At 44.8% G+C, this 23,438-nt stretch overlaps 1 protein-coding gene across 1 annotated transcript in view; it reads right to left on the reverse strand.

Annotated features, from left to right (window-relative positions):
• Nucleotides 1-23,438, reverse strand: part of LOC144988160 (uncharacterized) — a 112,923-nt gene that overhangs the window by 75,517 nt on the left and 13,968 nt on the right. The window lies entirely within an intron of this gene.

A 23,438-nucleotide genomic window follows, 5' to 3' on the forward strand; every position in this document is an offset into this window, starting at 1 on the left:
GTTTTTCTGGAGAACCACAGGCTTTTTAGCGTCAAGTAGCCGCTCTTCTACCGCTGCTTTGAGGAGAAGGGGGGTCTAAGGGCAGGGATGCCACTCTTTCTTCCGTTTCCATCTCAACCATTGCTCTGGTCTGCCCGTACAGTGCAGGGATCCCTTTTTCAGTATTTCTGAGAGGGAATGTCAAAGCGTGGTTCGAATGCATTCAATAAAACCCCAAAACCCTCGTTCTCCACCGCGCTGCAGGGACGGACAGTTTTCCGTTTGTATTGCCGCTGCTCTGTCTCGCAGAAGCCGGCAGTAGCTTCGTCTGGAAAAAGGTATCCGCATCGGGCTGTGTCGGCTTCAGGCCAGCAGCAGCCACAGCTTTCTCACACAACTCGGGGTGATGCAGCTTCAATGCTGCCGGCGCGTCTTTTAAGTTGCAGCCCTCGCTTCTTATCGTTTTTCCCCTCCGCCATCTTTGTTTGAATGTGTGTTCTTCTTCGTCCGCCCGCAACAGCCAATCTCGCAACAAGCGCCCCCTATCGACCCTCCGAAGAATTGTCTTACCAAAGGATGGTTAATATAACGTTTTACAGGGTCTTTAAACGTAAATAAAAGGTCGACACTTGATGAAGACGTATCGAGAATCAATTGCGGGACTAAATATCGCGATACACGCCATATCGATATTTTGGCACACCCCCAATTAAAACAGTTAGCTTGACTTAAGAAGAGGTTTACTAAGACATAAATTTAGACTAAAACAGAGGAGTAAACTAAGATGTACACAGAAGGAAAGAGGTACTGAAAAAAAGAACATTATCTGACAGTTGTTGTCATGACTCGGAGGCGAAACAGACCGAGACACTGGAACCCGGAAAGAAAACACAGGTAAGTTAGATGGTAAGTAATTGGTTTTATTTGTTAGCTTGGCTTGGAGTTGGGGCGTGGCTGGAGGTCCTGGCGTGATTAGGTTTCTTGGCGTAGCAGGAAGTCTTGGTGTGGGTAGGAATCGTGGCGTGGCTAGAGGTCTTGGCATAGACAGGACTTGTGGTGTGGCTACAGGTCTTGGCATAGACAGGACTTGTGGCGTGGCTAGAGGTCTTGATGCGGTTTTGAGTTCTCCGAAATCCCAGGAACGTAGCGGCTGCTCGTGGTGACATCTGACTCAGGTGACACCCGTGAATGATATTCCTGAGGCAGGAGAGCAAAGGTTAGCAAAAGGAGCGAGACATAAGCGCAGGTGACCAGATTACACACCATAAGGGGCAATGAACTGGCGATGAATGCTGGAGCTGGATCTCCTTAAGAAGAGCTGGAGGTTGATGAGGTGAGTGGTCACAGCTGGTATGAGTCAGGAGCAGAGCAGAGAGGGGAGGGGGAGGAGAGACTGCCAGAGGCACCATGACAGTTGTTTCAGATTTAACAAAAACATCCCATTCAGGGGTTTGTCCTCTGCATGGCCTCTGTTCTCCATTGCCTGATACATTCACTGAGCCCACTGTCAGTTATACTTGTATGTTTTTTTTGTTTGTTTGTTTTTTGTCTTGGTTTGGTAGTTAAAGGGTTAAAGAGACTGGACTACTTTTGCAGGTGCTGAAAATGGGTTTGAATTACCTATAGATGTCTTTTCTTAACATATTCTTGTCTTTATTGAGAAGTGGTTGAGAAACAGCTTAAATTGAAGCAAATATCTAAATTGAAGCAAATATCAGCTGACCAGATTTAGTTACTTTTTCGAAAGAAATCCCAATGTGAGTTGCCATTTTGGACTATTGCTCCACCCTTCAGGCTGTTCCAAAGTCACATGACTAAAGCTGGGTCATTTCTTCTGTATTAACTTTTGAATTCACACAATTTAAGAAATAACAAAATTGTTTCAGATGTTACAGTGTTTTTTGAACTGATCTAAGATCAGGAAGAGAATGCCTGATTCAGAAAACTGCAAAGGGATAGAATCTTTCTGTAACTCTTGTGCTATCTTATGGGGTCAAGATGAGCATTGATGTGTTCTCCCTACCATGACAAAGGTGCATAAAGGTGAAGAGGATTTCATGTAATCCATGGAAACCAGTGAAGATCACAAATCATTGAAGAAAAAAGGTTCAGAGCACTGTATTGTGGGGTCTAGATGACCCCACTCCCAATGTTAAAGTGCCTAGGATAGCACAAGTGTTATTGCATTCCATTTATCCATCCAGCCATACTAACATGCATAACTCCATCCATCCATCATGTGATTATTGAGATTTGAGGTGTTTTTCTGGAGCACATGCTCTGTCTGGCCATCTGCGTGTGCATGAGTATGTTTTGGGTCACATGTGTGCTGTTCAGATGGCTGTCTAGACGTGATTAGGGAGTCAGTCCTGGGCGGAGCGTGCAGACAAGTCTGTCAGATGCAGCGGCATCAAGCAGGTTATCTTCCTCATCATCATCTTTGGGAGCCAGAAGTGATAAAGAACTGAAGCTTCCACTACCCTTAACTGGTACCTGCGGCCAGGCGGTTCCGGCCCTCATGCCGGCCTGTTTGTACCGCCCACACTGATGTCGGCCCGCCCACGCAGCGCATCATCATCCACTTACACACAGGCAGCCAGACACACAGCATGGTTAGACAACACACACACATGCACGTGTGAGCCATGAGTAACCGTCTGAATCACTCTGAAAGTAAGAGAAAGTGAACTTGTCTTGCATGTGTGTGTCTGTGTGTGCATATATGTGTTTGTGTGTGTGCCGCAGTCATCTGAAGTCAGCCCAGCTTCAGATAAAATCACAGTTTAGGAGTTTTTCCTCCAGCATTCTTTTTATTCCCATGTTGTGGAGCAGAGTGTGACCTACTGACATGAACCTATGACCTGCCAGCCGCAGTGAAACACACAAACAACTTCTTATCAGTGATGCAGATCTGGAAACATCCCTGTGGCTTCTCCATTTGAATGTCGAGCATTAATAATACTTATCTGATAGGAGAGCAGCTGGAGAACATCTCTGTCCCTCTAATAAAAGCTCTTTATTTCATTTGAGGCACCTGGAAGCTTTCACGCAGCTCCAAAAAGAGCGGCAAACACTAGGGATCTGCAGTTGCTCTGAAGATCATGTCACCTGCAGCAGTCGACTTGATGATGAAGACGTTTGTGTTTGCGCTGCGTAAGCAGGGTTGTGTTGTGATGTCTGTGTGCTTCAGAGGAGCAGAACCTGTGACTCATCACAAACCAACATGAAGCTGCGTGTTTGTAAAAGGATGCTTTCCCTCAATGATTTCATCTGCCTCCATGACGTCTGCTGGTCCTGACCTCAGGTCACATGATGCAGCCAGACACCTCCAGACAGCTGCTTTTCCTCACCCACGTGTGTGGAGGGGGATTTCCACCAGCAGACTGGGGGGGAATCCCACTGATGTCACTATGCCCGCATACACATGCTGAAGCAAGGCGTAGGTGGCTTCTAAAATTAGGTCAGGCAAAAAACAAGCGATGTGTTATCTTCCATCACCTTTGATTTTACCTTTCAGACCTTATCACACCTGATTGCCGAGAGCTTTATCTTTTCGAGGCATCAGACTCAAAAAGAAACTCTGCTGAGTCATCCTTTATTTGCTGTTAGGGACCTGGTTGGAGATCAGCTCGAGGTGTCACACAGACAGATGACAGTACTCTGATCACAGAGTATGAGCGCATACAGTCATCACTCCACCTCCATGCTTTACAGTTGGTTTCATTTTGAATCAATCATCTGCCCTTTCGTCTAGTCCCTTATATGTGTAATAGAGATTCACTCTATGGAATTGTGGCAATTACTCAAAGACAAAATCCAAAGCACTATTTAAAGTTAAATCAGAAATTTACATTAACTAATTCTGCTTCCAATAAGAGATTATTGTGGACTGTCATTTAATTACTGTCTATTGTACCTGGTCCTTGTTGTTCTGTGTACAAGTTCAGGTGTCGGGGTGATGTAATCTGTATTTAGTGTTTTTTGGTGCCTGCCTCAGGACAACAGATGAAGTGTAGCTGTTGTGCTGGTTCTGGCATGTTTACAATGATTTTTACTACCGGCTTTTTGTTTAACGTACATTGTCTTTATTCTAGTAAAACTGAACTTATAGAGGAGAAGTTAAACTCTTACTGTACTCCATTAACAGCTGCAGCTTCATCCATTTCAGAAGCTGAAGCTGAAGTGAAAAACAACTCCAGGAGACCCAGAAGGTCCTGAAAGAAATCCAAGATCTAACATTTATGGACTTTCTTTGCATCTGAACCATAATTTGCTCTGACAGATCAAACAGGCTGGATATGTCTTCGCCGAAACCTTAGGAGGACGCACGTGTTTTCAGTTACACTGCTGAATGAAACCTGTCAGACAAAGCCTGACGTCAGCGGAGGGGGGCAGCCTGGAACAAGTCCATTCTGCTCTTTCATTATCTCCATCTGACAGCCTAAAACACCACTCTGGACCATTAAATGCTTCTGTTCTGACCCGTCCGGGCTATGCTCGCACACACACACAAACACACACACACACACGCACACACACAGGCTCACTTATGTTAAGGAATGTCCTGCTGGGTTTTTATTGAAAAGATTACAGGAACAAATAAAGCACAAACGCAAACACTGTTACTGGCCTCTGGGTCTCTTGATTTTCATACCAACTGGAAAGTAAAAAGATAGAATGTACAGTGGACCAAAAAGTTTAATTATAACAAAAGGAGGGGGGGGGGTGCAAAAATATATGCAGACAATAAATCAAAGTACATGAACAAATTTGATTTGAAGTCAACAGACATATAAACATTTTTGGTTGCACCTTATTTCCACCTTTATTTTCCATCAGCTATAACTCAAAATAAAGCAGTTGGCTTCAAGTCACATGTCTAAGAGTCAACAATCCATAGCAACCTCCAGAGGGGGTAATAAAGGAGCATAGCTGATCCCTCATTGTGGTGTTCAAATGGGTATTTGTGAAACAGTATACAAATGTTTTAGCTTTAAGGAACTAGAAAAGGATTATCCAGGGTCATTTGACAGATCATTCCTTTATACATTTTCAAAACCAATACACTTCATGAAATGTATTTTGTTCAAAATGCAAAAACAAAGGCAAAAAACCCAATAGATATATACTTTTTAATTACATACCACATAAATGCACCTGCATGTGGTAAACTATATACCTACACTGGCAAACCAGTGGAGCATCAACTATTGGTTAGTAATTGACTGCAGGTTTTTCCACTTAAACAGATGAGTTTGGTCTGCAATGTTCAAAATACCCTTCAACTGTAACAGACAGAATGTAGAAAACAATCCAGGAAATCACACTGTTTGATTTTTAAAGAATTTATGTGTATAATGGAGCAGAAAATAAGTATGTATCGCCAAGAAACTGACAAGAATTTTGTCCCTCACAGGCCTGTTACTTCTTTACTAAGAAACTCTTCTATCCTTCACTGGTTAACTGTCATCTGCTTGAACTGGTTATCTCTGTAAAGACACCTTTCCACACTCTTAAAAAATCAGACTGCAACCTCTCCACCAAGACCAAAAAGCTGTCAAAAGACACCAGGGACAAGACTGTTGACCTTAACCAGACTGGGAGAAAGTCAGTTGAGACCAAAATAGAATTCTTATAAATGCCACTCGTCAAGTTTGGGGGAGGAAAAATGCTGAGCTGCATCCGAAGAAGCATATCAAGGCTTTGGAGTGTTCAGGTCAGTCTCTGGACCTCACTCCAACAGTCTGTGGAGGGAATCGAAAGTCTCTTTTGTGAAGCAACAGCCCTGAAACATCACAGCTCTAGCTCTTGTGCTATCCTAGGCATTTTAACATTGGGAGTTGGGTCATCTAGACCCACTAGACAGAGCACTGAACCTTTTTTCTTCAATGATTTGTGAACCTCACTGGTGTCCATGAAATCTTTCCACCTTTATTCACCTTTGCAATGGTAGGAATAACAGGTCAATGTAAGGGTGGGGTCATCTAAGATAACACAAGGGTTAAAGAAGATCTGCATGGGAGAATGGACCAAAATAGCAATTGCAGTGCAAACCTGCTAAGACCAACTGTAAATCTTTTACTTCTGTCATTATAACTGGGGTTATATTTAACCAGGGTTATATTACAAAGGATTGAGATGAAGTTTTGCTTTGATCAAACGCCTACTTTCTGTTCCACTGTACAAATTTATTCTTTAAAAATCAAACAGTTTGATTTTATGGATTATATTTTTACAATCTGTGTCTCAAAGCTTTGATGTTTCTTTGACGAAGATTACAGACCAAACTCAACTTTTTGAAAGGCAGATACTGATACAGCGTTTACCAAATTCTCAGAAGGCCCAAAGAACTTTACAGTTGAAGGCTGCCACCAACCTATGACCACCAGGTGCAACGTGGGGTTCAGTGTCTTGCCCAAGAAAACTTCAACACATGGGCGGGCAGGGCAGGAATCGAACTTGCAATTTTCTGATTAGAGGTTAACCCACTGTATAGGCTGGTGCTTGTACACAAACACAGCAAACAGGACATAAGCATGCTGATAGACACATGCAAAGACTAAGATGAGGTTCTTGACTTTGTTGCAGGTTCATTAATTTTTATGTTCTTAACTTACAGAATTGTGTGCTCAGAATTTTTGAATGTTTTACTGCAAAAAAAGGCATACTGTTTGTTAAAAGATTCCCAAACTTCAAACAATGCTGTGCATCAGTTAGGGTTAGACTTTCTTTGATCATGCATTCATTAGCAGAAGGTCGGCCAAAAGTTCAGCTCATTTTCACAACCTGCTTCTGGTTATTATTTCCTCATCTAAAGATCCAGAAAGCTTATGATGTTGAAAAAACGTATACATTTAAAGGTGAATGTTTAGTTTATCTGCAATTTATTCAACGTAAATCAGTTATTCTGTTTATTTCCTCTAAAATGTTGTTTAAAGAATGTGACAGAAGTTGATTTATTTTAAACATAAACCCATAAAATATTTTGAACAGAAAAGCTGCAGGTTAAAGCAAATTTAGTGAAACAGTCTAATCTGTTTGAAAAGCAACCAATGGAAAATGAGAAATCCTTCAGAGTGTTTTTCCTTGTAAAAAGAGCAGCTGTTGTCCTCTCATGTGTGCGCATGTGAGTGTGCGCCCCTGTACTTTAATTAGGTGCAAGTTTCGGGTGTGCTCTGACATTTGCATGCGATTCTCTGAGATCCAGAGGAGAGCGTGCAGCCGTTAACCATTGAGACCATCTGTGTCACAAACAAGCCTGCAGAAGCATTTTGACATTTCTGCTGTTTTTTCCTGCTTCTTCTTGTCATTGTGCTGCAAAGCAAGAGAACAAACAGTCATTTAAACCAGTTTCAAACACACAGTCCTCATCAGAACAGTATGGCTTACAGCACAAGGCGTTTGAAACAACTCAAAAACACAGACCTTGAGGTTTAAGAGGAGGATCTTGAGAAAGACGTGTGTTCTTTGAGAAGACTTTAGATGCTAAAAGAGTTCAACATTAATTTAGCAGTTTCCAGATGAAGCTTGGGAGGTGTTTAATAGGAGGAAGATCCGGATACATGTAGGATTCCAAAAATCTGTTTAAGATATATGATGAGGCTCCGGAGAAAGGATGTGGGAAAATCAAAGGATAGTAGGTCACTGAATGGAAGAAGGTTGCACATGAAACATCACGAAATCCAATTTTGAGTTATCCTAAAGAAATGTTCCCTTTGGAAGTTCTTGGTCGGAATCCAACCATCCTTTTGAATACTTTTAGAACAGAAAGTGGTTTGTAGGTCTTTAAGGTAACTCTTGTACTTCAGGGTTTTTCAGAATCACCAGGATTTTTGTAGTAGTGTTTAGTGCTCTTACCTCAAAGTGAGAATGCTCTGGTTAAAATCTGGACTGGTTCATTCTTTTTATTTTTTTATTTTTTTTTCAATATCTCCTCGTGCATGTGTGTTTTTTTCTGGGCACTCCAGTTTAGCTCCCAAAGTCCAAAAACATGGTTTATAAGTTAATTGGTTACTCTAAGTTGTCCTTACAGGTGAATGTGAGTGTGTCATCCTGAAATTAAACTGGCGACGTGTCCAGGTTGTACCCCGCCTGTGCCCAACAGCAGCTGGGATAGGCTCCAGCTACCACATGACCCTGAAAGGGGTTCAGCAGGATCAGAAGACGGACGGATGGATGGATGGATGGATGGACGGACGGACGGACGGACGGACGGACGGACGGATGGATGGATGGATGGGATTTTTTGATATTCTTTTATTCTGTAAAGGTTTGTGATCTTTCTGGTTTGTGAGAACAAAGAAGAGAAAATGACTTCAGAAGCTAATGAGAAACCTGGTTTAAAAGCTTCTTATGATGAACAGACAGCTTGGTCTGTTTAGAAATGTGTATGTGTGGACATCAGAAGGTTTCAGACCTGCTGAATTCAAACTGAGTGAAATTGCATTCATTCAACCACCTTTCCACACATTCCTAAACAATTGATTATAAAAATGGTAAATGGAGTATACTTATCCAGCACTTGACTACTTTTTTAAAAAGCCTAAAGCGGTTCACACTCACAGTCCCTTTTACCCATGCACGCACTGATGGCACTCCACTGGGGTTCAGGGTTTTGCCCAAGGACACTTGAGGAATCGAGGATTTTCACTTTTCCCATGACTGATGCAGAATAATTGACTAAATCAATCAAGATTCCTAATTCATCTATGTAACATGTGACTCTTCGTAAAGTCACTGATGCTCCACGGGACGCCAGCTTTAACGGGTTCTTGGACTGTGTGCTTCAGGGTTGTCATCCTGATTACCTGGGGTTTAGAACTCATAAAGTAACGTGTTAAGCCACAATATATTCCAGATGTCAAGTGTGTGTTTGGGTCTTTAAAAGAGCACTGGGTCTGTGAGTATGCGAGAGCTGATAGAGGAGAAATCAACCTGGCTGCAGGTTCAAATCCAGGTCTTCACAAAGATGGATGGATCCCTGGAGTCTGTGAAGGGACCGCCCAATCTGTAAGTAAGGGTCAGAACCAATCGGCGAGCCCAGTTTACCTCTCCTTCTTGGTAACCTCCTTCTCCTCATCTCATTGTCTTTTTTTGTATCTCCTTCCTCGTTATCCATTGAATCTCTTTTTTATTCATGTATAATTGCTAACAGAGTCAAAGCGCAGTCCTAAACTGCAACTGTCAGTAATAGCCTTCAGCCAGAATAGACTTTTACAAATGCAGTGAAGGTCAGCCAAAGGATCCCTGAGATGTCAGCCAACTTGTGATGTCATCCAACCAGGTTCCTGCTTTTTTTCTTTTCTTCACTGCATCCAAGAAAGCCTGATAAATTGAAGTTTTTGCAGCAGTAGGGTGAAAGGAGGTGAAACGTCCCATCTGACCCTCCATCTGCTCTCAGACTCTAAACATGAAACTATAACACAGCACACACTGATGATCTTTGCAGAGCTGCAGCTTGTTGTTTCCTGGTGGGAGCGCGCCCAGCGGCGGAAAGTTTCCAGCCTCTGTGTATGAGGGGATTCCTGAAGAAGAGTGGTTTGTTTCCAAAACAGAGTCTGCAGGAGAAGCACTGCCTGCAACTTGCTCTGAGAACAAAACCGCATCATCTCTGTCACTCAGGAACAACACCGACACACTCCTCTCTCAGACAGGCTCCAACTTCTGACTTGATTGAGAAAATTTGTGGAAAGAAGGACTTTTCAAAATCAAAAATGTTAATAGGAGAAATTTTAATTTCTGTTTGTGAGGTCACATTATCATCAACTTTGTTCCAGATAAAGAATAGTGAACCTCAGCTAAGCCTTTTCTCCTTTAGTCTTTTAGCTCTGCTGTTGTTAACTGAGTGGTGAAATGTTGGCTGAGGCCTGCAGAAACTGAGTGGTAGCTACTAAAAGTCTTAAAAGACTGACAGACTGAAGGATACATATACTGTGAGTGTGAGACTAAGGCATATTCTCCAAAACTTCAACATCAGTAGAAGACATCCTGTCAGTTGTTGAACCACTGCTTTCCATAGACCACTGAAGATGATGTTCTTTTGTCAACCGAAAACTTAAAAACAACTGTTGGCTTTATAATGTTTTCTGATGAGGCTGCTTGGTGGCACAGTGGTTATCGCTCTGACCTCACCCCAAGAAGACCCTAGTTGGGTTCTTTCTGTGTTCTCCTCGAGTGTGTGTGGGTTTTCTGAAGGCACTCCAGTTTCATACCACAGTCTAAAAACATGCTTCATAAGTTAATGTCTGTAAATCATCGCTAGGTCTGTGATTGTGTGGCCCTGCAACAGACTTATGAGCTGTTCAGGGTGAATCCTGCTTCTTTCCAGCATTAGCTGCATTAAATCCAGCAACCCTGTGACCCCAAAAGTGATACAAAAGGTTTGGAAAATGGATAGGTGATTATAGTCTGATCAATGCAACTCAGAAAATTCCAATCCTGAATCTCTGAACACTGTACACTGCTGTGTTCAAACAGCCCTCAAAAAAACGTGTTTAAGTGACCAACGGAAAGTCTTTGTAAACGTCCAGATATGTGTGTTTTGGCCTCCTGAATTAAAAACTAGCATTCACGTGTTGCAACACACATTTTTAAGTGCATTTTTGGGCTCCACATACAAAACGCAAGTCCATTGAATGCGTGAAACCATGTTAAAATTTTACCAAACAGGGACTCAAGTTTGATAGGGACGTATGGATGCCGTCCCTTTGAAATCACAGAGGTGCCAACCGTTTGAAAATTGATCAAGAAGAAGTAAATAATAATTGCGGTTTGAGCCCGAATGGAATTCCATGACACCAAGTTTTTTATTTATCGGAATAGAGCTGTGAAAGAAAAAGCCTGGAGAAAAAATGACAAGATTTGTGCATTTTGCACGAAGTCTGTTCCAACTGTGGGTGGCGGACATGCACTAGCATCAGAGACAGTTCAGTGTCAACACCATATGCTAATATCAAGAACGCCCTTTATGCGCATTCTGGAATGCCTGTCACACGCCCTGATGTGAACGTAGCTTCAGACATTTGAAGGTTGCAAACTACATATGAAGTTTTAAAATGACTTATAGGAAATATCAGTGGGCAGCTTTATGGAGCTATCATTTTAATATTCCTGAGTCGAAATAAAGAACTCCAGTGGAATAAAAGAGCAGACCCTTGTTGTTTTGGACCAGCAAATGTTAAGAGACATCATTTCATCCGTCTGAAGGATTTCCTCTTTCAACCTTCATTCTCTAAATGTGGAAACCAGAGGAGATGTTAGCTTCACTGATTAGAGCAGATACCAGACCCCAGACCTCCGGTCCTGACCTGGATCAGGTCCAGACTCTGAGCTCTCCGAAGGACTCGAGCTCAGACGTCCAGAAAAGTCAAAGATTATGTGGAAACAGCTGCGCCGGCGGGGCTTAGCAGCTGGAATTTTAGGTGGAAAAGTCATGCAGAGAAGCTGATTACGAGCTCAAATATATGGATACTGTCTGAAGATTATGACTCCCCAGAAGTCTGCGTCCCCCCCGGGACGGGGTGGGAATGCGTGATTGCCAGCAACAAAAACACAACAAGAAAATCTCTGCACAAACACAGAGAACTGCAGCAGACGGCCAGAGCGTCTGCACGGGTGAACCACCTCTGACCTTCCACACAGTAAAAACTCATGAAGCTTGCAGTTTGGGAGGGGGAGTTGGAGGCTCCCTCTTCGGAGACCATCATAAACACTAGAGGAGGAGTTTGTAGGCCCAAAAGCTTCCTCAAATGATCAGCCGTTCAGGAAGATTTGAGCTGCAAATCACACAAATGAGAAAAGATTGAAACAGAAATGTAGTAAGAGCGAAAAGGAAAAGGAAGGATGAAGAGCATAGGAGGAGGGGCTGGGAAAAGAGCAGGTACGTAAACATCTCAGCTGTATTTGGAGGACAGGCGCCTCCAGAGAACAAACAGCAGCTTCACAAGGACAGGCATGCATGTTCATGACTGAAGAGGCTAAAAAAGTAAAGAGAGCAAGTCTTTGTCTTCCTCCATCTTTTCAAGACAGAACTGAAAGATGGTAGACGATGAGGTACTACCATGACAATCATGCGGAAAAAAAAATCTAAGTGTATAATAGGTGGAAAGGAAACCATGTTTAGTACATTTGTGTTTGAAAGGTGAACGCTTTACTTCGGAGTAATTCCGGAGAAAAAGGATTGTAACACCCGCCCCTGGTGGTTTCCTGGTGAATAACCAGGCTCCAGTTGTTTTAAGACCCCCCTCCAATAAAAATGGTGTTTTGTGTGTTTTTAACATGTTCTTGTTGGATTTTTTTTATTATAGGGAACATATTCTCAACATAAGCTCAAGATTGCATTTCTGATTATTTCTTTATTCAAATCGTTGTTAATCAGGAGCAGATGAAGAAATACTGTTTGAAAAAGAACTTATTTGGGATGTAGAAAATACGCTGGGTGGGTTACAAGCTCTCTGCTCTGCTCCATTCTGATGCATCCACTTGCAGACAAATAGATCCATGAACGTCTTTGTTTTCCGGGTCTGAGCTGGAATCTGGATCTAAACTGTACGGCTTTATAGTTCCGATATTGCTCGCCATTTTTGTTCCACCGCTAATGTTAGGTTTTGGGTGTGAGGGACAGTAAGCTAGCAAGAAAGCACTTAAACAGATATCTCTCAGAAAAAAGGAGGGAATTTGAGGCGAGGTTACTCCATGCCAACAGTCCCACCCACAACTCAGAGGTGAATTTCTAATAAAAATGACACAGAATTTTAGATTTTGGCTAAAAATGGCATTATCATAATCAGAAGACCCCTGGGACCCCCTTGACAATAGATCAAAGGATGATCTTCATCTTTTTCTTCATCCATTTTCAAAAGACTCTCAAAGAAGAAGTAGTTACATTGGTTTCAAAGTTAACAAACAGACTTTTGAAATGCTTGAAACTGAAAATAACGGCTGAGGAGGAAAAATGTGCATTGTACCTTTAAAACTCCTGAGAACGTCTGCAGGAAGAAATCCAGTTATGAATGAGAGGGAAAAGAAGAGTGTGTACGTGTGTGTGTGTAAACCCAGTAATGGAGGTGTACGGGTCCGGTGGGACAGCTGAGTCACTGGTTTCTCTGGCTGACCTGCTGATCTGGGCTTTAGGTCTGGGAAAGACATCGGAACTGACAGTTTAGACAAAAGACCCTGTCCAGCTCTTCTGAGTGGTTTCTGTCATTCAGCCTTTTCCCCAAGTCTGAACCTGAAACCAGGAATGCGACTGTTACAGTTTAGCTCAGGTGACAGAGGCTCTGCTCCCCCCAAAGGAACTGCCACAGACTGAGTCTGCTTCCACACCTGTGCACAGACGGGAACAAAGGAATGAAAATCACAAGAAGGAAAAATAATTTCTCTGGAAGCAAAAAAATTCAGAGAGAGAAAAGAAAAGAACAGAGAGGTGGGAAAGAGCCAGGGAGGAGAAAATAAATCAACACAAAGACACAGACTGTCATGATTAAGGAAAATGAGAATCACTGACAAATGTTTTTTGATTTGCTTCCTGGGACAGTGCACCGCCATAACAACCATCTGGCACAAGTCAGACTTCTCATCCCAAGTTTTTGTGTCATGATGGAGGAGGTGAGACTACTGAGAAAAGAAGTTTTCTCTGGAGGGAGAAGTGGGTGTTGATATTCGGATGAAAAGGAAGACCTGAAGTTTAGGTTCAGGCAGGAAAGCCCACTCAAGACATAGATTGATCCCAGGTGGAGGGATTCTGTGCTCCAACACAACGCAGTGAGATTACAAACTCCTGGTTTAGGTGCTCTGACTCGCAAACTGTGGATGGAAACCCAAGGACAGATTCACTGTAGCACCAAGGAAGGAACAGAAGGTCTTCTACATGTGAGCTGAGAACTGAGATTCCCCATCAGAGACGATCCTTGAAGAAATGCCATATCATGTCTCGGTCACAGCTGCCCTTACGGGGGGATATAGGCTGTCTGCACAGGAAAAATGGGCAAACCTGTTCGGGGCACGCAGGTGACTCGCACAAATGATCGAGGTTGAACCTCTCGGTGAACCTACAGAGCACCATGACTTACCAATGACTAGAGTGTGGCATAAGGACACCGTACTATACAGCATCAACCTTACGTCATAAGTGCATGTAATTTACATTATCCTTAAAAATGTGTAAACATGACAATGGTATGTTCCATTTTCATGACGGGCCTTAAGGTGGCCACTGGAGCCTCAAAGAAACGACAAGAGACACCTGCACTTCCTTTGAGATTGGTCTGCTCCTGTCTACAACCCTCCACAGCACCTGTAAAGGTTAACCTCGTATGGAATCATGTGACTAAGGCTTTACTGAAATGTTGGATATGTTGGACTAACTGACTCAGGGTTTCAACAGGATGAGGAAGTTGAGACATGCGAGCAAAATGAGCAGACCTAGAGAAAAAATGTCCACTCTAGTGAGGATAAACGATTCATCTGAGGAAATCCAGCATTGTGGGACCAGGGGCAACTGGGAGCATGCAGTGGATGCAAGAAACTAAGAGGGAGATGTGAGGAAGATTTACCTCGGAGAGACAGAAGAGGCCAAGATAAAGTCATGAGGGCTGAGCTGTCCTACTGTCATTTTTGATAAACTTGCAAAAAAAGTTAGAAATCCAAGGCACGGCTGCAGATGTTTGCGTAAAGGCATGTATGGCCCAACCATCTTCCTATTTATAAAAAGTTTAGGCAACCCTCTGAAAATTCAGCTTTAAATAAACCAAAACTTTGATGACATGCCCTTGGAACATTTCATTTTGATGGGATGCATCCAGATTAGATCCTGTTTGGTCAGGAACTTGAACCACCAACCCTCCAGTCCTTGTTGCTTATGTCAACAGGTCACATCACTGACACTATTTTGCATCTGCAGTTCGGATTCTCTAGCCGTCGTCATTTCCTCCCAACAACTCGTGAATTCTGGACATTAAAAACTAAGTTATTGCATCTGATTTTGCTTTTCTGTGGTTCTGTTGGACACCTTTGTCAGCTCAAACATGATGAAGACGAAGACTACTCACAGAGTGGATGCAGAGTGTGCCTGTGATGACCCAGCAGTGAGAGCTGCACTGCGTATACATGATGCAGGTGCAATCGACGCCCGCACAACAGCAGCACATATTACCGAGCATCGTCCAACAAACATTATGTAAACAAAGGTACCACCCTTATCTTTATGTAAGGCTCTCAGCAGACACTCCAGCTCCCCTGGCTGACTCACAGCGCTGAGAGCCACACCAACACCAACAAGCTTCAGGCTTCTTGACAGGAAGAAAAATGAGGAATAACAGCAAACACACCAAGTTTGCTGGTTTGACTTTCCCCAGCAGATTGAATCACCTCCTATTGGTCCCTGCTGGCTTCAGAACTATTACTTTTCCTGTTTCCACCCTGAATTACAGTCAGCTGGTGGAAAAAACGTATTCAAAAAATACCTCTACCAGATGAGAGCTGGTTTCTCATTTAAACCAGAAAGTCCTGCAAACCAGACCGCTCTCTGATCCAGTCAGCATCGCAGAAGAGATCAGATCACAGATGAATGTTTTCATTTCAAGTTTCAGAGCTTGGTTGATGCTGTGGATTTAACTGTTGTACAGGCCTGAAAAATTGGCTGGTGTGGTATAAACAAAAACGGAAAGCTGCTCCTGGTCCTATCGGCAAGGCCTGCTCCCCTCTGGGAACGACCCGTAGACTAGGGCTTGCTAGGAATGCTGATAAATGTCCCCCCTTCATCTGGTTTGGTTTGCTTTCACACACAGCACTCTCAGGAGAGAACAATGAGTGAAGGGGACCAAAAGCCTGGAAAAATCAAGATTATCATTTGAGAGCAGGATCCCTAGTGCAAGACTAATCTGAAGTCTTTAGCCATTAATTCAAGTCAAACTTAGTTAAAATGACTTATATATGGTTATATTTTGACATTATGCTTCTCTATAAAGACTAGTAGAGACATAATGACAGCCAGATGATGTTCTTGCCTCCAGCAAATGAAACATCAGCAGAAACAGTAAAGAAATCTTTTTGTTTGACCTGACAGTGATGTGGTACCCAAACCCAGCTCTGACCAGGACCTGGAGAAAACAAAGAGAAACGGTTCATAAGTCTTTGAACTGCTTCCATGTCTGATGGCTAAGGCATCTCCACAAACGCCCTCAGCTTTTTAGGATCTATTGAACCATCTGCTGCAAGGAGGTGTCTAATGTTTGAACTTAAATTCATTTAACTTGATGTTGTTTTCTCTGCATCAGTTTGAAAGGTTTTAGTTTTTCATCTTGCTGATGCTCAACAGCTTCCTTTGCATCTCACCTTGGCCTGTGATCAACACTTAATGCAATTATGTGCAGACCTTTGATTTGTTCTTAATCATTTTCACACCCCTGGCCTCATGTACCTCAAGGAATAAGTAGATAGCAAAGCTAACTACAGTATAATTCTGCTTTAGTGCCTTACATTGTACATTATTACAGTGATTTTGTGGATTCAGCTTCTATAATATGATTCAGAAGGTAAAACTGGGTGACACTGCAAGAAGACAACATGTCATTGTCCTGTTTAAGAAACCACTCTGAGATGATTCCAGCTTTATGACATGGCGCCTTATGCTGCTGGAAGTAACTGTAAGGTTGAGTGGAAGGATACCAAAGCAGAGACTGAAGCCGTGGGCAGGTTGACAGTTTATTCCTCAGGAACAAAAACTAAATTAGACGGGTTGCTGAATTCACAGAGCTAGACTGACATACTGGACAGGTACTAAGAGCAAATAGGAGGGTGCAGGCTTTCAAAGACTGATGATATGAGGATCAGGTGTGCAGTGTAGAGAGGCACCAGGGAAGAAAAGGTCAGCCACGCCCCCTTGCTCCATACTGATTGTAACAGTGCCCCTTCCCTCAAGGGATGCCACCAGGCGGCCGACCAGGCCTGTTGGGAGGACGGACATAAAAGTCATCAAAGAGAGCAGGAGACAGGATAAAGGAGCGGGGAACCTAGGAATGTTCCTCTGGGCCATAACCCTCCCAGTCAACTTTCCCAAAACGCCGGATGATCATCCACGACCAGGGCGGGAGAAAGGGGCTAAGAACACTGCAAGAGATATGATTCAGGAGAGACACATGGAAGGACGGGTGGATGCGCAGGGAGGCAGGCAACTTCAGACGGACCACAGAGGGATTGATGACCCGGTCAATCTCAAAAAGGCCAATGAACCTTGGGGACATCTTCCTGGACTCACATTGCAGGGGAATGTCCCGTGTGGAAAGCCAAACCTTCTGTGCTGATCTTTAGTCCGGGGCTGGGACCCTGTGGCGGTCCGCCAGAGTGCGGTTTCGAGAGGCAGTGCGGGAGAGGGCTGCCCGGACCTCCTGCCAAACACAACGGGCCCTCCGGAGATGGTTCTGGATGGAGGGCATGGCCACTGCTCTCTTCTGAGAGGGGAAGAGGGGAGGCTGATAGCCGTTGGATGCCACGAATAGAGACAGAACTGTGGCAGAGGAGACCAAGGAGTTATGTGAGTACTCAAGAGTTGAGCAGGATGCAGGGTGACTAGCAGCAACACAGCGCAAAGCTGCTTCCAGGTCCTGGTTAGCCCGCTTAGTCTGGCCGTTGGTCTGGGGTGGTATCCTGATGACAGGCTAGCTGTGGCTCCAATGCCCCGACAGAAGGCGTTCCACACCCTGGAAGTGAACTGGGGCCCTCGGTCTGACACAATGTTGTGGGGCAGCCCATGTAGCCGGAACACATGGTGGACCAGGAGGGTGGCTATCTCAAAGGCAGATGGTAGCTTGGAAAGCGGTCGGACAGACTTTGAAAAACTGTCGACTATGGTTAAGACTGTTGTGTTACCTTCAGAAGGTGGGAAGCCAGTGACGAAATCTTTCGCTATGTGGGACCAGGGTCGATGAGGAATTGGGATTGGCTGCAGAAGCCCCGCTGGTGCGCGATGGGAAGCCTTCCCACTAGCACAGACAGAGCAGGCCTTGACAACCTCCCGTGTGTCAGCAGACATGGAGGGCCACCAGAAGCACTGTTTAAGCAAGGTCAAGGTCCGGTGTGTCCCAGGATGGCAAGCCACTTTGGAGTTGTGGCCCTACTGCGACACGGAGGAACGAGCAGATGGGGAACAAACAGGAGACCTGAGGGACATTCAGGAGGAGAGGGAATGTTTTTCAGAGTCTCAGATGGCTGCACCGAACACACAGGAACATGGTAGGATGGTATTCTGAGGATTGTTGCAGGAGGCTGGCAGCTCAAATTGTCCGGACCGAGCATCAGGCTTCCGGTTGCGAGACCCTGGGCGGTATGTGAGTGTGAAATGAAATCGTCCCAGGAAAAGGGACCAACAAGCTTGACTGGGATTCCGTCTGCGGGCAGAACGGAGGTAAGACAAGTTCTTATGATCAGTCCGTACCAAAAAAAGGTTGAGATGTTCCTTCCAACCAATGGCGCCATTTCTTCAAGGCCACCACCACTGCCAAGAACAAACGATTCCCCACGTCGTAATTCCTTTCAGCAGGAGAAAGCTGCCGGGAGAAGAAGGCGTGGGGATGCATCTTCTGATCAGAAGTGAACGCTGTGAGAACACCGCCCCAACTCTAGACTCTGAGGCATCTGCTTCCACCATGAACTGAGCTGTAGATGGTGATGGGACAACACAGAAGCAGAGAAAAATATACTTTTTAGCTATACAAAGGCTCCATCAGCAATGAGGACCAGGAGAAGTGTTCTGTAACCCTTGTGCTATCCTAGGCACTTTAACATTGGAAGTTGGGTCATCTAGACCCACTAGACAGTGCGCTGAACCTTTTTTCTTCAATGATTTGTGAACCTCACTGGTGTCCATGGATTACATGAAATCTTTCTACCTTTATCCACCTTTGTCATGGTAGGAATAACACGTCAATGTAAGGGTGGGGTCATCTAAGATAGCACAAGGGTTAAAAGAGGTCAGCTTGGTCAGGGGAGAGGCCACAGAGCTGTAGTTCCTGATAAACCTCCCATAGAAGTTAGCAAACCCTAATAACCTTTGCAGCTGCTTCCTACTAGTGGGTGTAGGCCAATCTACAACCGCTTTGATCTTGGTAGGATCTGGTTTGAGTTGGCCCTTCTCAATCACAAACCCAAGAAAACTGACAGTAGAGGCATGAAAGTCACATTTTTTCACTGTTAGCATAGAGTCTATTTGCTAACAGCTGTTGTGATACAAGCCTGACATGTTGAACGTGCTCCTCAAGAGTCCATGAAAAATCAAAATGTCATCAAGATAAACAAACAAAAAACTACAGGACATCAACATGTCACGCAGTACGTCATTGATAAAACATTGAAAAACAGCTTGAGCATTAGTCAGTCCAAAAGGCATCACCAAATGTTCAAAATGTCCCAGAGGAGTATTGAACGCCATCTTCCACTAGTCACCCTCCTTTAATCTCACTAAATGATAAACGTTTCGGAGGTCAAGCCTGGTGAAGACGGTTGCAGTCCGGAGGGAGCTGAAAGCAGAATCCATGAGTGGGAGAGGATTTTTTGTTTTTTACTGTTATGTTATTCACACCTGTGTAGTCAATGCATGGACGAAGGGACAAATCCTTCTTATCTACAAAGAAAAATCCTGCTCCAACAGGGGAAGAGGATGGGCGGATAAGTCCAGCAGCCAAACTCTCAGTGATATAGGTCTCCATCACATCCCTCTCAGGAGAGGTTGTACGATTTACTGGAGGGTAGCTGTCGTGGGTCCCGCCAGGAAATGAAGGCAGAGGCACCAAGGTGAAACGTATTCTTGTTTTATTGCAAGAATAGAGCACAGCAATTGCTCCACAAAGGCCAACCAACACATGTCTCTCCACTCTGACACTCAAACTACTCCACTCAGACTCCCACACTGACACCTGTAACAGGTTCTGTTTTAAATGGTAAGCCCCTCCTCCTGGGCGTTGCTCTCCATCAATCCAAAAGAAAGAAGGAAAAGTGTTTAACAATGTTCTGGAACATAAATAAACATACAAAAATAAACAGTTTCATTCAAAGAAACATTCTGTGTTATGTACAGAGAAATTCAAATAATGCTCAATAAAAAATAAATGCAAACAGTGACCAATGCGTCACATGACCCGGTGTGTCGGTGACCACTTCCGGGTTACTTCCGGGTAAACAAACGGACGCTAATGATGGCTTCGTGTGTGCTTCGTATGAATCCATGCGTGAGGAAGATGAGTCGGCAACCTAGTACGCACCCAGGGCTACCTGCAGGGGGACAGGGACGGAAAGAAAAAGGTAAGTTACTGTAGATGAATGACGTGTTTGGAGGTCCTTGCGTGCGCGTCAATGCGCACGTGGGTGTATGTGCGCGTGTGTGCACGTTAGTGTGTGCCTGCAGCGGCAGCTGACGGTTCTACACTGTCACAGTAGCGAAGCACCAGGTAACAACTCTTTCTCACAGTCATAGGGTTGATGACGGGGCAGAGAGGAAGCATGGCCCTCAGAGAAAACTTCCTTGAGGTCATGATAATCCGATGGAACACAAGAAAGGTCAACAGGTTTAGGAGGCTCAGGAGAGGTAGAAACAGGTGGTACAGCATGTAAACAGTGGGAGCCACGCCCCACTGCTCCACACTGATCAGTAGCCATCAGAAGATGGAACACTGTGGTCAGAAAGGAATGGACACGGTCAGCAACAATAGTCAGTTAGGCTGTGGCGTTGTAAACATGCTAATTTGGTACTAAGGGGCCCAAAGTCTGCCATTAAAATATCCCTCACACCATTACACCACCAGCAGCAGCCTGAACCATTAGATTGGATTGGAAATGGTTTATTATAAGCAATCAAAGCAGCAGTTACACAAAAAGACAAGACAAACACATGCATGGCAGGATGGATCTATGCTTCTGACACCAAATTCTGACCCGACCATCCAAATGTAGCAGCATAAATGGAGACTCATCAGACCAGAGTACGTTTTTCCAATCTTTTATTGTCCAGTTTTTATGAGTCTGTGTGAATTTTAGCCTCAGTTTCCTGTTATTAGCTGACAGGAGTGACACCTGGTGTGGTCTTGTGCTGCTGTAGCCCATCTGCTTCAAGGTTGGACTTGCTGTATGTTCAGAGATGCTCTTCTGCTGACCTCAGTTGGAACCAGTGGTTCTTTGAGTTCCTGTTGCCTGTCTATCAGCTGGAGCCAGTCTGGTCATTCTCCTCTGACCTCTGGTATCAACAAGGTATTTCTGCCCACAGAACTGCATCTCACTGGATGTTTTCTTTTTTGGACCGTTCTCTGTAAACCCTAAGGATGGTTGTTGATTAAAATCTCATTAGATCAGCAGTTTCTGAAATACTTGGACTAGCCCGTCTGGCACCAACAACCACACCACGTTCACTTAAATCACCTTTCTTCCTAATTCTGATGCTCACTTTAAACTGCAGCAGATTGTTTTGACCATTTCTATATGCCTAAATAACTAAATGCACTGAGTTGTAATTGACTAGATTAGAAATTTGTGTTAACAAGTAGTTGGACAGGTGTGCCTAGTGAAGTCAGTGTGCATTGATCAACTTTACCTCTCACACTCTAAGAAAAAGGTTGGGCTTTGGTGAACTGTTTCTTGAACTGCATACACTTGCTGATTCTAAACCTGTTTTGTGGTTTCAACCTGGTTTTGGTAAGAACAGAAAACAAGTTAGACACAGTTTACGTTCCGTATTGAGATTAACGTAAGTAACAAAGCATGTTATTATGTAAATAATAAACTAGTGTGTCATCAGGAGACCACAATGCTCCACATATTAGGAGCATGCATTGAAGCCATGGTAAAAATAAACAAAGCAAAAGTACAATAGAAAGAATCGTTGGATGTACTGAAATGAGGTTGGGGTTACTGTCAGCTGCTGTGTTTGTGCTGACATGTGATGGACAAAAGATCAGAGATTTGTCCTCCACAATTAGCTGCTTGCATAAATACTATCACACCCTTAATTTCCCATGGTGCATTGTAAACAGACACGCCCATCCGCCTTTGGCAACAGACTCACAGCTAAGGCCCATCCAGACACTGCATCTTTTTTTTTTTTTTTTTTTTTTTTAACTTGTCCTGTCCAACAGCTGGGCAGACAGATGAGAGCTGAGGGGCTCTTGTGTTGGACATATTTTGCTTTAACAAGAGGGGTTATTAATCTTCAGACAAACCAAAGGTATGTCTGAATAAACCCCTTTTGTAATTGAGGCCAAACTTTATTAATTTCAATCATGTCTGAAAATCTTTGGTGTTGGACCGGACGGAAAAGGAAAGAGGGGAAGAAGAGAGAGGGACGCTAGAGAGGGGGGGGTAGGGGGGTGATAATAGGAGGGGAAGGGGGATAAGACCATGAAGCAGCATACAGCAACAAGTTTACTGGTTGTTAATCATTATGGTAAGGTTCAAATGCAGTACAAAAAGGGCGGGGCCCGTCCACACACACACTCAAATGTTATAAACACACCTGCTAGCTGCAAAAATGTCCACCTGTCGACATGTACACAAAACAGATAGTGTTCACACACGCATACTTATGCCTTAAAACCAACTAGTGTGAAATATTTCAGTCATTCAGTCATGCAAACTGTTAGTGCAAAGGTGAGCTAACACCAGTGCTCAGGTGAGTGTTTATGTTCTTCTAAAATGGATGGTGGAACGTGAAAAGAAGGAGGGAGAGTGCCCAGCCATCCCCACCCCAAGACCCCCACCGCAGCAGCAGCGGCAGCCGGAATCCCCCCAACGCCACACGGGAACCGGCAGGGAACAACCGCCGCCCGGGCGACCAAGCCCGCCACCCAGGCCAGGGCCAGCAGGGCCGCCGCAAGGCCCCCAGAGCCAGAGGCCAGGGAGGCACGGAGGGAAAGAGAGCGCCGCCCCAGCCCAACCAGGAGAGCAGCCCCCCCGCCGCGCCGGGAGAACCCAACCCAGGGCCCCACCAGAGAAGGACGCCCACAGCCCCAAACGAGCACCCCACCACCACCCAGGAGTTCCGGGCATCCCCCCGCCCCAACCCCAGGTACGAGCCAGGACCCCCCAAGGGAGACCCGCTCCGCACTCCAGGCAGCCATCCGCCCGGCCCACGGTTGGTCCAGGGAGGAGCGAGGCAGGGGCCCCGCCGCCCCCGCCCAGGAGGGGGGAACCCCGGGGAAAAAAAGAGGGCCCACAAGGGGTGTTGTAAATATGGCCCGACCAGGCTCGGCCACAGTTTTATAAATTTGGCGGGGCCCAGCACTCAGGAGCAAGGGCCAGAACCCACCCCCCAGGGACCAGACACCCCCCGCTCAGATGTAATGTGAACCCCCCCACCGCGCGGAGAGAGCACCGCCGGGCCCAGGAAGCCGGCACCCCGGGGACACGGCCGCCATTGCAAAGGGGCCCGTACCCCCCACCAGGGAAGAGGCAGGGGACAGATGGACCCAGGTCCCACCTTC

This window comes from Oryzias latipes, chromosome 20, assembly GCF_053564925.1.
Source record: "Oryzias latipes strain Hd-rR chromosome 20, Olatipes_Hd-rR_3.1".
In the NCBI taxonomy this organism is placed as follows: domain Eukaryota; kingdom Metazoa; phylum Chordata; class Actinopteri; order Beloniformes; family Adrianichthyidae; genus Oryzias; species Oryzias latipes.